The sequence below is a fragment of the Lipophrys pholis genome (assembly GCF_963383615.2).
Source record: "Lipophrys pholis genome assembly, chromosome: 10".
In the NCBI taxonomy this organism is placed as follows: Eukaryota; Metazoa; Chordata; class Actinopteri; order Blenniiformes; family Blenniidae; genus Lipophrys; species Lipophrys pholis.
Genome location: NC_137640.1, coordinates 30,897,459 through 30,909,099, shown reverse-complemented (window position 1 = coordinate 30,909,099; position 11,641 = coordinate 30,897,459).

The following is an 11,641-nucleotide window of genomic DNA, read 5'->3' as shown; positions in this document are numbered from 1 at the left end:
AGACTTTTCTTCTTCTCTAGAATTCCTCAATAAAATACATGTACTGCAACGTTCTGGCAGCTTTTCACCAACTACTACTAACTCAGTTTTCACTCTGTAGATACCACACTGGCACCACCATCTACAACAGAGACAATCTTCAAAGGCTGTGCAACGTCCTCCGTGTGTCCAACCACAGGAGATCAGACATTTTCACTGGATTCAGGCTCTTCAAGGGTTCTGGCATCTGCCAGATGTTGTGACTCTGATGACTGTAACGGAGAAACTCTTCCTGGTGAGGACTAATCCTCTTTAGTCTGTCTCATGAAGAAGATACACAGAGTCATTTGATATAATAAACTTCATATTGATGGTGTGATACTGAAATGTTCTCTCATCTTCCAATAAATCTCATTGTTCTTTAATGTTTCAGCTCCGACTCCTGAGGAAGACAATGGTGGACTGTGTTTCTTCTGTTTGGATGATGATAATTGCAATTTTTCAACACAATGTCAAGGAGATGAGGATCGGTGCTTTGAAGGATCTGGTCAGTTTTAAATTCATGACATCAAGATGATTAATGAATGACTTAGTTGGGAAGTGTATTGAAGTACACATCATTAAGTACACAACTAATTTTGACGAATTCTAAACTTGATTCTTCTGGACCAAATTTACTTTCTCACTTTCTACACCAAATAAACACAATTTTGGAACGTTTGGAATTCGTACTCTCAGATATTTTAATTGAAAAAAACATTTCTTTTCTTCCACAGTAACGAGCGGTTCTGCGGAATCTCGAGTTTCTGGTTGTATAACTCAGAGTGTGTTAGGAGCTGCTCCAGACCTGGGGATGTTTCCTCTCCTGCAAAATATTGGAACCTTCACCACTGGACCAATCAGCTGTCAAGGAGATCAGTGTAATGATGGGACACTAACAACTACTGCTCCACCAACTACAACTACTGCTCCACCGACAACAACACCTGCTCCACCTACAACAACTACTGCTCCCCCAACAACAACTACTGCTCCACCTACAACAACCACTGCTCCCCCCACAACAACTACTGCTCCACCTACAACTACTGCTTCACTTACAACACCTCTTCCTCCACCTACAACATATACTGCTCCACCTACATTAACTACTGCCCCACTTACAACAACTACTGCTCCACCTACAACACTTGCTCCAACACCTTCTCCACCCACATCTCCTGCTCCACCTACAACAACTGCTACAAAAACTACTGCACAAAAACAACTACTACTTCAGAAACTGCAACTGCTACAACAGCAAAAACAAGTCCTCCAACAATTCCAACAACTACTGCCCCTTCAAAACCTATTACCCCACCAAAAACAACTACTGCCACAACTCCTAAAACTTCTGCCTTACCAACAACAGCTATTGCCGAAAGTCGAAAAAGTTCTGCCTCACCCACAACAAATACTGCCCCAACTACAAAAACTACTGCTCCACCAACAACCACTGCCCCAGCTCCAAAGACTGCTGTCCCACCAACATCAAATGCTGCCCCAAATAAAAAAACTACTGCCCCAATTCCAAAATCTATTGTCCAATGGACAACTTCTGTTCCAAGTTCCAAAAGTACATCCCCACAAACAACAACTTCTGGCCCAATTCCCCAAACTACAGCCCCAACTACAACAACCACTGCCCCAGCTCCAAAGACTGCTGTCCCACCAACATCAAATGCTGCCCCAAATAAAAAACCTACTGCCCCAATTCCAGAATCTATTGTCCAATGGACAACGTCTGTTCCAAGTTCCAAAAGTACATTCCCACAAACAACAACTTCTGGCCCAATTCCCCAAACTACAGCCCCAACTACAACAACCACTGCCCCAGCTCCAAAGACTGCTGTCCCACCAACATCAAATGCTGCCCCAAATAAAAAAACTACTGCCCCAATTCCAAAATCTATTGTCCAATGGACAACTTCTGTTCCAAGTTCCAAAAGTACATCCCCACAAACAACAACTTCTGGCCCAATTCCCCAAACTACAGCCCCAACTACAACAACCACTGCCCCAGCTCCAAAGACTGCTGTCCCACCAACATCAAATGCTGCCCCAAATAAAAAAACTACTGCCCCAATTCCAAAATCTATTGTCCAATGGACAACTTCTGTTCCAAGTTCCAAAAGTACATCCCCACAAACAACAACTTCTGGCCCAATTCCCCAAACTACAGCCCCAACTACAACAACCACTGCCCCAGCTCCAAAGACTGCTGCCCCACCAACATCAAATGCTGCCCCAAATAAAAAAACTACTGCCCCAATTCCAAAATCTATTGTCCAATGGACAACTTCTGTTCCAAGTTCCAAAAGTACATCCCCACAAACAACAACTTCTGGCCCAATTCCCCAAACTACAGCCCCAACTACAACAACCACTATCCCATGAACATCTACTGCCACAACTTGAAGAACTACTTACCCAACAACTACCACTCCACCAACAACTACTGACCCAGCTCCAAAAACTACTGCCACACCTACAACTGCAACTACATTCTAAACAACAACTATTTTCCCAACAATGATGACAACCATTTTCCCAATGGATAAGACGACCACTTCCATACATGGACAATTTGATGTCTAAAAAACTCCTGAACTAACCGGGGCTAGCCATGATGACGTGGTAATGAAGAATGTCCGCAAATTAAAAAGGTGACAAGGGGAGAATTTGTCAAGGAATTGATTCATATTGATTTATAATTAAGACATTTATGCTTATTTGTACTTCTGTGTGTGTGTGTGTGTGTGTGTGTGTGTGTGTCTGTCTGCCTGCCTGCCTCTGTGTTTCTCACCTCTTGTTTTCAATTAACCAATGTTCCACTTGTGTCCACCCCTTCCTTGTGTATTTAAACTCCTGTCCTTCTGTTGTCCTTGTCGGATCGTCTCGTCAACATGTCTTGTCTCCTCGTCACTTGTCTCGCCTCTGGTCATCCCGTCGCTCCTCTCGTTTCGTCGCCATTGTGTCCCCTGTGTCTCCTTGTGTTCCATGGACTTCTGTTACAATAAATCTGGTTTTCACGGAACTGGCTGAGTCTGTGTTTGGGTCCACCCTGCAGTGACAGTGACACTGACAGTGTGTGTGTGTGTCTGTAAAATTAATTATTTGTGCCTGTCTCTTTAAGAGGCAAGGTGCAAATACTACTATCCTAGGCAGATCAACAATTTTTCAAATATTCTTCTGGCACAGTTTTTTCGGCACTTATCTCGTCCTGCACTGTTTGGAGCAGGTACACATAAAGCACATCAAAACGTGTAGACAATTCAGGAATAGTGTGCTATGACTTTTAGAAGCGCCACGGCTCACAGTTTCTGAAAAAAAAAAGAGAAGGAAAAAACAACTGAAAAATTCCCATTCAAAGCAGAGGGGAACAAAACAATTAATCAGCGTTTTTTCGATGCCAGATTACGTCGCCATTTTTTCAGATGTCGACTTCATTCAAATTTTCAAACATTGCCAGTCAGAAACAAAACATATTGTACTCTGAGGCAGAAAGGATTGTAGTACAGGGAAAGAAAGATAGACAGTGAGTTTTTTTTCTTTCCACAGTTGCGCATCCTTTCTCGTGAGGGTTTCTCCCTGTAAAAACACCAAGAAATGACTTTGTTGTATTTTGTGCTATATAAGTAAAGTTGAAGTGAAATAATGATGTGAGGCACTGCTGGGATTTGAACCTAGGATCTTCTGTTTACTAGACAGGCACTTTGAGCAGCCAAGCCACATCACCTCCTTTGGTGCATTTGGAGTATTGCATTACCTGGTGTCAGATGTACTGTAAACAAATCTGTACATTTGATAACAGTCTTGAAAAAGATGGAGAAAAAACACATTTGATTCTATGATCAGAATAATAAAGTGGAACTCAGCCCGTCACTGTACTAATATCAATACAAGAGAAGACTGACTCCTCACTAAAACCCAAAGGTTTGTTTCTGTCTGTTGATTTGCAGTGGTGGACACGAGGCCTGTCGCGATAATCAATAAATCAATTATTTGCACGATAATTAAAAATGAGCTGGATCAGTTTTCCAGGCTGGAGAATGTTTCCTTTACCAAAGACGTCTGGTGTTAGTGAGCGGCTCACACTCTGGTGTTAGTGAGCTGCTCTCACTCTGGTGTTAGTGAGTGGCTCTCACTCTGGTGTTAGTGAGCGGCTCTCTCAGTTTAATGTAGTTTTATAGAGTTGCCAGATTCCTGATCCTTCCAGTGAAAACCCAGTAAGACTCACTGTAAACGGGCCTTAACATGTCGGGGGAAAACAGCCGATCTGGCAACAGCAGCCCCCAGAGTGGCTCCACCGCCTACATCATCAACATGTGAAGCATCAGGACAAAAACACGTAGAAGACAGCAGCTCGACCTCAGACTCTGTCTCCACCATTAATACTTCATGGTATGGTTACAGTACTTTCTGGACGACAAGCAGCTACTTGTTTTTCTTTACTTGTTTTGAACCCTGCGGAGGACGACTCGGCTTTTTAAGGGTTAACAAGCTTCATGCTGCTGATACTGGGTGATGCGTTCAGGTGCATCACGTAACTCCAAAGCTCGCAGCAACATATTGAAAAATACCTGGCACACCTGAGAGCAGCATGAGACTCCGTGAGGAGGAGAGGGGGACATGAGGTTGTTTGATTCTTTATTTTGGATATTTACAATCTCTTTTTTCACAATACAATATCAATTTGTAATATTCTTCAGATATAAAAGTTTTTATCTTTAAAAGGGTATACTTGCATTATTATACCATTATTAATATATTAGTGGAAAAATGGTATCAAAACGGCAATATTATCGTTTATCGCAATAATTTCTGGGACAATTTATCGTCCAGCAGAATGTGTTATGGTGACATGCCTAGGGGACAGACTGATTTCTATACGTTTTAAGTGGAAGATATGTAGTTCATATACCATCCTACAAATGAAGCTGCAGCACTCTCAGCTCTCCTACTTGCCTCTGCCTTCTATCTATTGATACCAAGAGAAGTCCAGTGTTTTTATTGATGATGGTTCTCATAATATTTGAGGAATATCATCTCCTCCTTAGTATAGTGGAGTGGAGTGGAGTGAAAGTGTCTCCAGGCCACGACTCCCCCTCTCTCCTTTTTGCACAGACATCTTATCTCATGAATGATGTGGAGTCGTGGAGGAACCTCTTCAAACTTGTCTGGGAGGAGGAGCTTCAGTTGACCCTGCCTCAGTCCTCTGGAGTTGTTGCTGTTAAAGTGCTCCTGGATGTGCTGCTGGGATTTTGGCTTGGCCTCACTGGCACCCTCCTCAGGTTGCTCCTCACACTCTTGTAGGCCTGCTGGTCCCTTAATCTGAAAGCAGAGTCACATGATTTGTTTCCACAAGTTTCCATACTGGTGGACAAAGCTGCCTCTGCATCTGAAGTTTAGACAAGAGGTCACGCCCCAGCAGATTCACAGGGCAATCTAGATAATACAGGACTGGTGCCTGGGCCCAAAGACTAGATGGATGGTCATCCACTATCTGTAGAGGCTTTGCAAGTCTTATCTTAGTTGGGGCTCCATTAGCTGTTCTTACATACACTGTTTCATTTGTTTGTACAAGGCCAGATACTGAATCTTCTAACGTTGTGCGACACGCTCCCGTGTCGCAGAGAAAAGTAATTTGTTTTCCATTACAAATTAACGTTATCTCAGGTAATTGGTGAGCAGAACACATTATTTCTTCAAAATTTAATTGTACCTCTGTGTTTAAGTTCTCTGCGCTCATGACATCATAGAAATCTCCTTCATGTTCTGCCCCTGCATACAATGGAATAGGTTGATAACCATGTTGCTGTTGATATCTTATCAGTGCCTCATCAAATTCTTCTTTCACTCTGTCACACTTCTCATTTACCCTGTCTAGTCATGCTTGCTGTCCCTTCATTCCACCTGGATTTGATCTCTTTGTGCAGTATCTAGCTTTGTGGCCTAGCTTTCCGCAAGTCCAACATCCATCTTCTCTACTTTCTAGTTGTCCTCTTCCTCTGCATCTGCCTCTTTGTCCTCTGAATGGCTTACGCCCTTCCTCTGAACTTTCCCCTGAGGGGCCCTTCGTAAAACACTTCCTCTATCTCTCTGTCATCTTCCTGATAATATGCTCCTGCAGCTGTCTGTCTCTCTGCTACTTGAGCACTCTTCTTTTGAGTTGCATTTCCCATCTCTATAAAGTGTTTATTCACCCAAAATCTAATTGAGTCTAGAGACCCTGCATGTAGAGCATTTTTCAGCTGTTGTTGATATGGTCCCTGCTGGTTATTGTCTGGTTGCAACCCACTGTGGGTTCTATAAATGTTGGTCATCCTGATCTGGTATTGTTCGAAAGTTTCATCCTCTCTCTGTTTAGTTCTCCCTATGACTGTATAATTTGCCCTTGGAGCAAACTGAGTTGTAGCTCTGTCTCGAAGATTGGTTACACGCTGTACTAAATCTTGTGCGTTGTGAGTCAGGGCGTTTTCATCGTCATCAAAAGGATTCCAATCTCCCTCTATCTTATGCCAATCAATTCCTGTGACTGCCATCCACCCCTGCTGAGTCTCAACATGTTTACTACTCTGCAGAGGATCTGAAGGATTTTGGCTCTGACTCCAGTCACATTTGTTTTTGGTCTTGCTTCTGGTTGTAGGAGGTGAAAACCTTGTTGGGGGTGTCTTTAATTCTGGATATATTGAGCGGACTGCACCCCCAGAGGGCGAGTCTGGATATGGTGGCGGAGCTGCTGGTGTTTCAGGGTTTTTAGGGCTTATTAATGAAGTTACCTCTTTGTCTTCACTGTCCTGCTCTTCCTCTCTGCTCCTGCCTTTGTCTCATTCTCCTAACTCTGAGTACGTTAGACGGCACATATCCTGTTTGATCGTCTACTCTTTTATTTAGCATTAAATCTTGTTTTGCTTGTTTCTCTCTCCTTCTCTTTTCCTCCCTTTTTTTTTTTTTTTTTTTTTTCATTTCCCTTGGTATCTTTTATTATCGAATCTCTCAGCCGGGTTAATTTTCTGAGTATTGAGGCTCCCGTTGAACCCGTGTTTAGTTATCCTAAATGTCTAAATGTTTTGTCTGGTCCGCATCCTAATTTTAAACAAATTTCCAATCTTTACATGATAATGTTTCACGTGGTTTTGAACGTCCCTGTCCCATTTTGAATTAAATTTGGACGGACCGTACTACATAGGGTAGTCTATGGTTCCGCTTTATTACTTCTTCAACAGGGTAGTGGTTAATTTGTAACTGAATGCGGTAATTCTCGCTTCAACCCTCTCAGGTGGAGAATTCTTGCCTGTGCATCCACGTCAGCCCACTACTTACTTTCCTGTTGCTTTAAATGATGCCCGAGACCTAGTGGTTCTCAGTACATCCACACATTCATCATCATTCACACTTTTGGCGCAGGATTTTCGGAGACACAAGAACCGCGGGCCCCGCCGCCCTTATACAATGAGTATTTTCCAGGCCCCGTCAACCTCAGTGTCTTTTTTTATCTTTTTGCGCTGGATTTTCGGAGACACAAGAACCGCGGACCCAGCCGCCCTTATACAACAAGTATTTTCCAGGCCCCGTCAACCTCAGTGTCTTTTCTTAATTTTACCTATAAGTGCCTAGGATTATAGGGTTTTACTACTGCGCTGCATCCCTCTCAGGTCAGCCAGTCTTTTTAAAAAAAAACAAACAACCAACTTACCCTTGGTGCGGTTCTGTCTCGCTTCTGGATGCCGTCAGCCGTCGGACTCTGACAGCTGGGGAGACCACCAGTCCCGGAAAAGGAGCTTAGGTCTCACCTAGTGAGCCTGCCACGGCCGTGGTCTTTCTGCTGATCTCCGCGTCTGTCGGAATCCTCAGGCGTTGTTGGCATCCGGCTCGAAGGACCAATTTAAATGTCAGGTCCAACCTCTGAACATTTATTAATTCTGCAAGATAGAACAAACACACAAGTTAAGATTGGTTTTACTCATGAGGAGAACGGACAGAGTGTTTCAGTTACAATCTCCAACCCGCTCTGAAAAACCTCTGCCGCCTCCTCTCCTTTTATTAGGGTTCCTCTTATCTGATTTCAAGGACTTCCCATCTGCAGACCACATTCCTCCTTACCATAAAAGTTCACAGTGGAGAAATACAAGTGGTAGCAGATGAGAAAGAATGTTGGTACAATGAATTTGATAACCTTTCGTAAGATTATTCCAACAACGTACTTAAAACTAAAAAGAGTTCTAGCGGGCCGGACACAGCCTTCCTCTTTCTGAGTGGTTTCCAATTCTTTGAACTCGTTTGAATTTAAATTAAATTAAATTTAACAGAAGTATTTACTTCATTGTATAAAGTCTATCTCCCATTGAAAGTTTCCTGTTACTTTGAGTCTCTGGTTTCACTTCCCTTTCTCATGTCTGGTTCTGTCTTTCACATGAGTGAGTGATTGTCTCCACCTGGTGGCACTGACTCAGACACTGTTGTGAGTCTTTGTGTTTCCTTGTGTCCAGATTTAGTTTTTGTTTGGATCTTTGGTCGCTCCTCCAATCAGCGATCCATGAAGTCTTCAATCAATCAAGTTGGCTCCTATCCAGGGGCTTCATTCATTTGATGTTTGGAGAGTTTGGATTTGGCAGATTCTCAGCTCTTCTTGAACTATATAAGTCCCTCTTCCCAGTCTCTGAACAACGTGTCCCAGCGTAATTTACCCCCCCTCTCAACTATGGCGGGAACAGCATCTGCTTCTGGAAATGCAGGGACAGGAGACACTCCACGTGTCCCCCCCAATATAGGAGACTTGCGAAATAGTCCCCCCCCCCCCCTATTAGTCATACCGCGCAGGAGAAAAATATTTGACATTGAAATTTATTTATTTTTTTTTTATTTTTTTTTTTTTTCTGCCCTTGTCCTGTTCGGCAGCTTGGGCCAACAATATGATGTGATTGAGAGCCTTCGGAGTCAGAACAGTTTTTGGTCTTGCAACAGGGAGAGACCTGGAGTCTCCTCCTGTTGCCTTCTCCGTCAGAAGTTGGCATGGCTGCCGTACACGACCGGGGGGGAACGCACAAAGAGAGAGAGAAGAGAAGAGAGAGAAGAAAGTCGAGGGGGGAGGGGTGAGGGGGGAGGGGGGAGGGGGGAAGGGGATAACATACAATGTCCTTGTTGTGCTACATATATTATTTGCAATAATCACACTCATCCAAATACTTTCCAACTGTTATTAGATTGAACCAGCCTGAGCTGCTCTATCTAGACAGTAACATGATTTCTTAGATTAACCAGCCTGAGCAGCTCTATCTAGACAGTAAGATGATTTCTTAGATTAACCAGCCTGAGCAGCTCTATCTAGACAGTAAGATGATTTTCTAGATTAACCAGCCTGAGCAGCTCTATCTAGACAGTAAGATGATTTCCTAGATTTAACCAGCCTGAGCAGCTCTATCTAGACAGTAACATGAAGCAGGAACATGAAATAACAAAGAGGCAACAACAAAAGAGGAACATGATTTTTAAAGTTTGAGCAAATGATGACAGACAACAAGCAACTTCAGAAGCACCTTTCGTGAGGAGTGAAAGTGTGTGTGTGTGTGTGTGTGTGCGTGTATGTGTGTGTGAGTGTGTGTGGCTTGTCCACTGGGTGTGGCCGGAACTGTTGTGGGGGGACCCGTGGTGACACCCCGGGGTCCGAGGCCACCGCGCCCGGACACCGCCACCCCAGCAGACAGAAGCCCCCCAGGCCCGGGGAGACCCCAGCGAACCACCCCAGAGAGCCCCGCCCCCGCCCAAAAAGCACCCGACGGAGAATGCAGAGAGGAATCCCCCCCAGGCAAGAGGGGCCCACAAGAGAAGGACAAAGGGCACAGGGCCCCAGGCCCCGACCCAAGCCGCCAAGCCGAGAAAAGGCCGGAGCAGGGCCCCCGGGCCGAGCGGGCCGAGAGCCCCCCCAACCCCGGCGGCGAGTCCCACCGCACCCCCGGGAACAGGCCCACCCACCGCCCCCCCCAACCCGGCAAGGCAGAGACGGCCCCAGCCGCCGCGCCCCGGACCAGCCCCGCCCCCAGACCCAGGAAAGCGAAGTCCGGCGCAGGCCCCGGTCGGAGAACAGTCAACTCTATACCACCAGGAGCCTCACATTCCACCCGCCCCATTGAAATTGAAATTTTTAACTGGCGTTCTTTTATTTTGACGGTGCAGCACAGCGTCCTGTCAGAGCCCCGCCCCCTCCCTCAGCGGATCTGAATGGTTCAGGGGGAGACAGCAGCAGTGGACAGCGGAGTTTTAATTACAAAACTTCTTTTGAATGAGGTAAAATGGTCTGTAGAGAACGCTGCAAAGAATATGGCTCATTTATTACGTCATGTTGCTCGTATACATTCATATTTAGGAACAAAATCTGTTGAATGAAGTCTCAATCCTGGGACGGTCATTGGTCCTTTATTTAACTGCTAACTTTGTCAGTGTTCCTGAGGATCATCAACACTGGACTAAATAGTTTGTCATCTTATTTCAGGACAACGCCACAGAGGAAAAGACTGAAACTGCAACAAGAGTTGTTGTTTTTTCAGAGTGTTTTTTTCAGAGTACTGTCAGTGTGAGTAATGTTATACTACAGAAGGAGAACAACCTAATCACTCCAACATTTATCAACATGAATGACTTTATATTGTATTGACTTATGATATTATGTGTAAAATGTCTCATCAGGAGAATGATAAACAGAAGACTGAGGAAGCTCAGTTCAGCTCTTAAATTGATGAGTGAAATGTGGATTAGTTCCTAATAGTTTAGAAACAAACTATTTTATGATGAAATAAACTAATCCATACAGGAAGAGACAGGAGAGGAGGTGGATCTTCAGGGTGAGGGAAGGTTTGAAAACCATATTATTGATTATAATAGATCCAGAAACAAGAATAGGTGAGGACTGATGTCAAGTTCATTTGTATTTAACGATACATTTTCAATGATTATTTCATTATTTCATAGTACTATAAAGGTTTAGGTGAGGTTTTGATCATCTGACCAGCAGCAATACCCCACCAGTGTTCTGAATATCTATATGGTGAGACGCTCCATCAGGACCAATGAGTGATTTGTTTTTCCAGTTTATTGAAATGGTTCACATGTATTCTGCACATTAGACCTGCATCTCTGAAGACACTCTGTATGTTCAGTAGCAAGAAGGAGACAGGAGAAAGAGGAGGAGACAGGAGGAGGAGAGGACAGGAGGAGGAGAAAGAGACAGGAGGAGGAGAGGACAGGAGGACTAGAGGATGGCATCACGGAGTGCGATGAGACCATGATAGCAGCTGTGGGCAGCCAGGTGCACCAAGTAGAGGAGTGAGCTTCAGCCCCTCCATCCACCTGCTCCACACCTGATCCCGGAGTGCACCCTCTTCTCTGTCAAGAAGTCCAAATACAAAATTCTTCAGGTTTTACTATTAAATTTGGTAATTATCATTAATTTGAAAAGCAATTGAAATTCCAAATTAATAGTTTGGTATATTTTATGAAATCCATTATCATTTCCTGTTAAACAGGTGGTGCCCCCAATTTTGTCTGATGCATCTTGGATCCAATTTTTATTAACTATCTTTGATAATTATTAAATATCAATAGCCAATCTGCACATAAAGTTGAT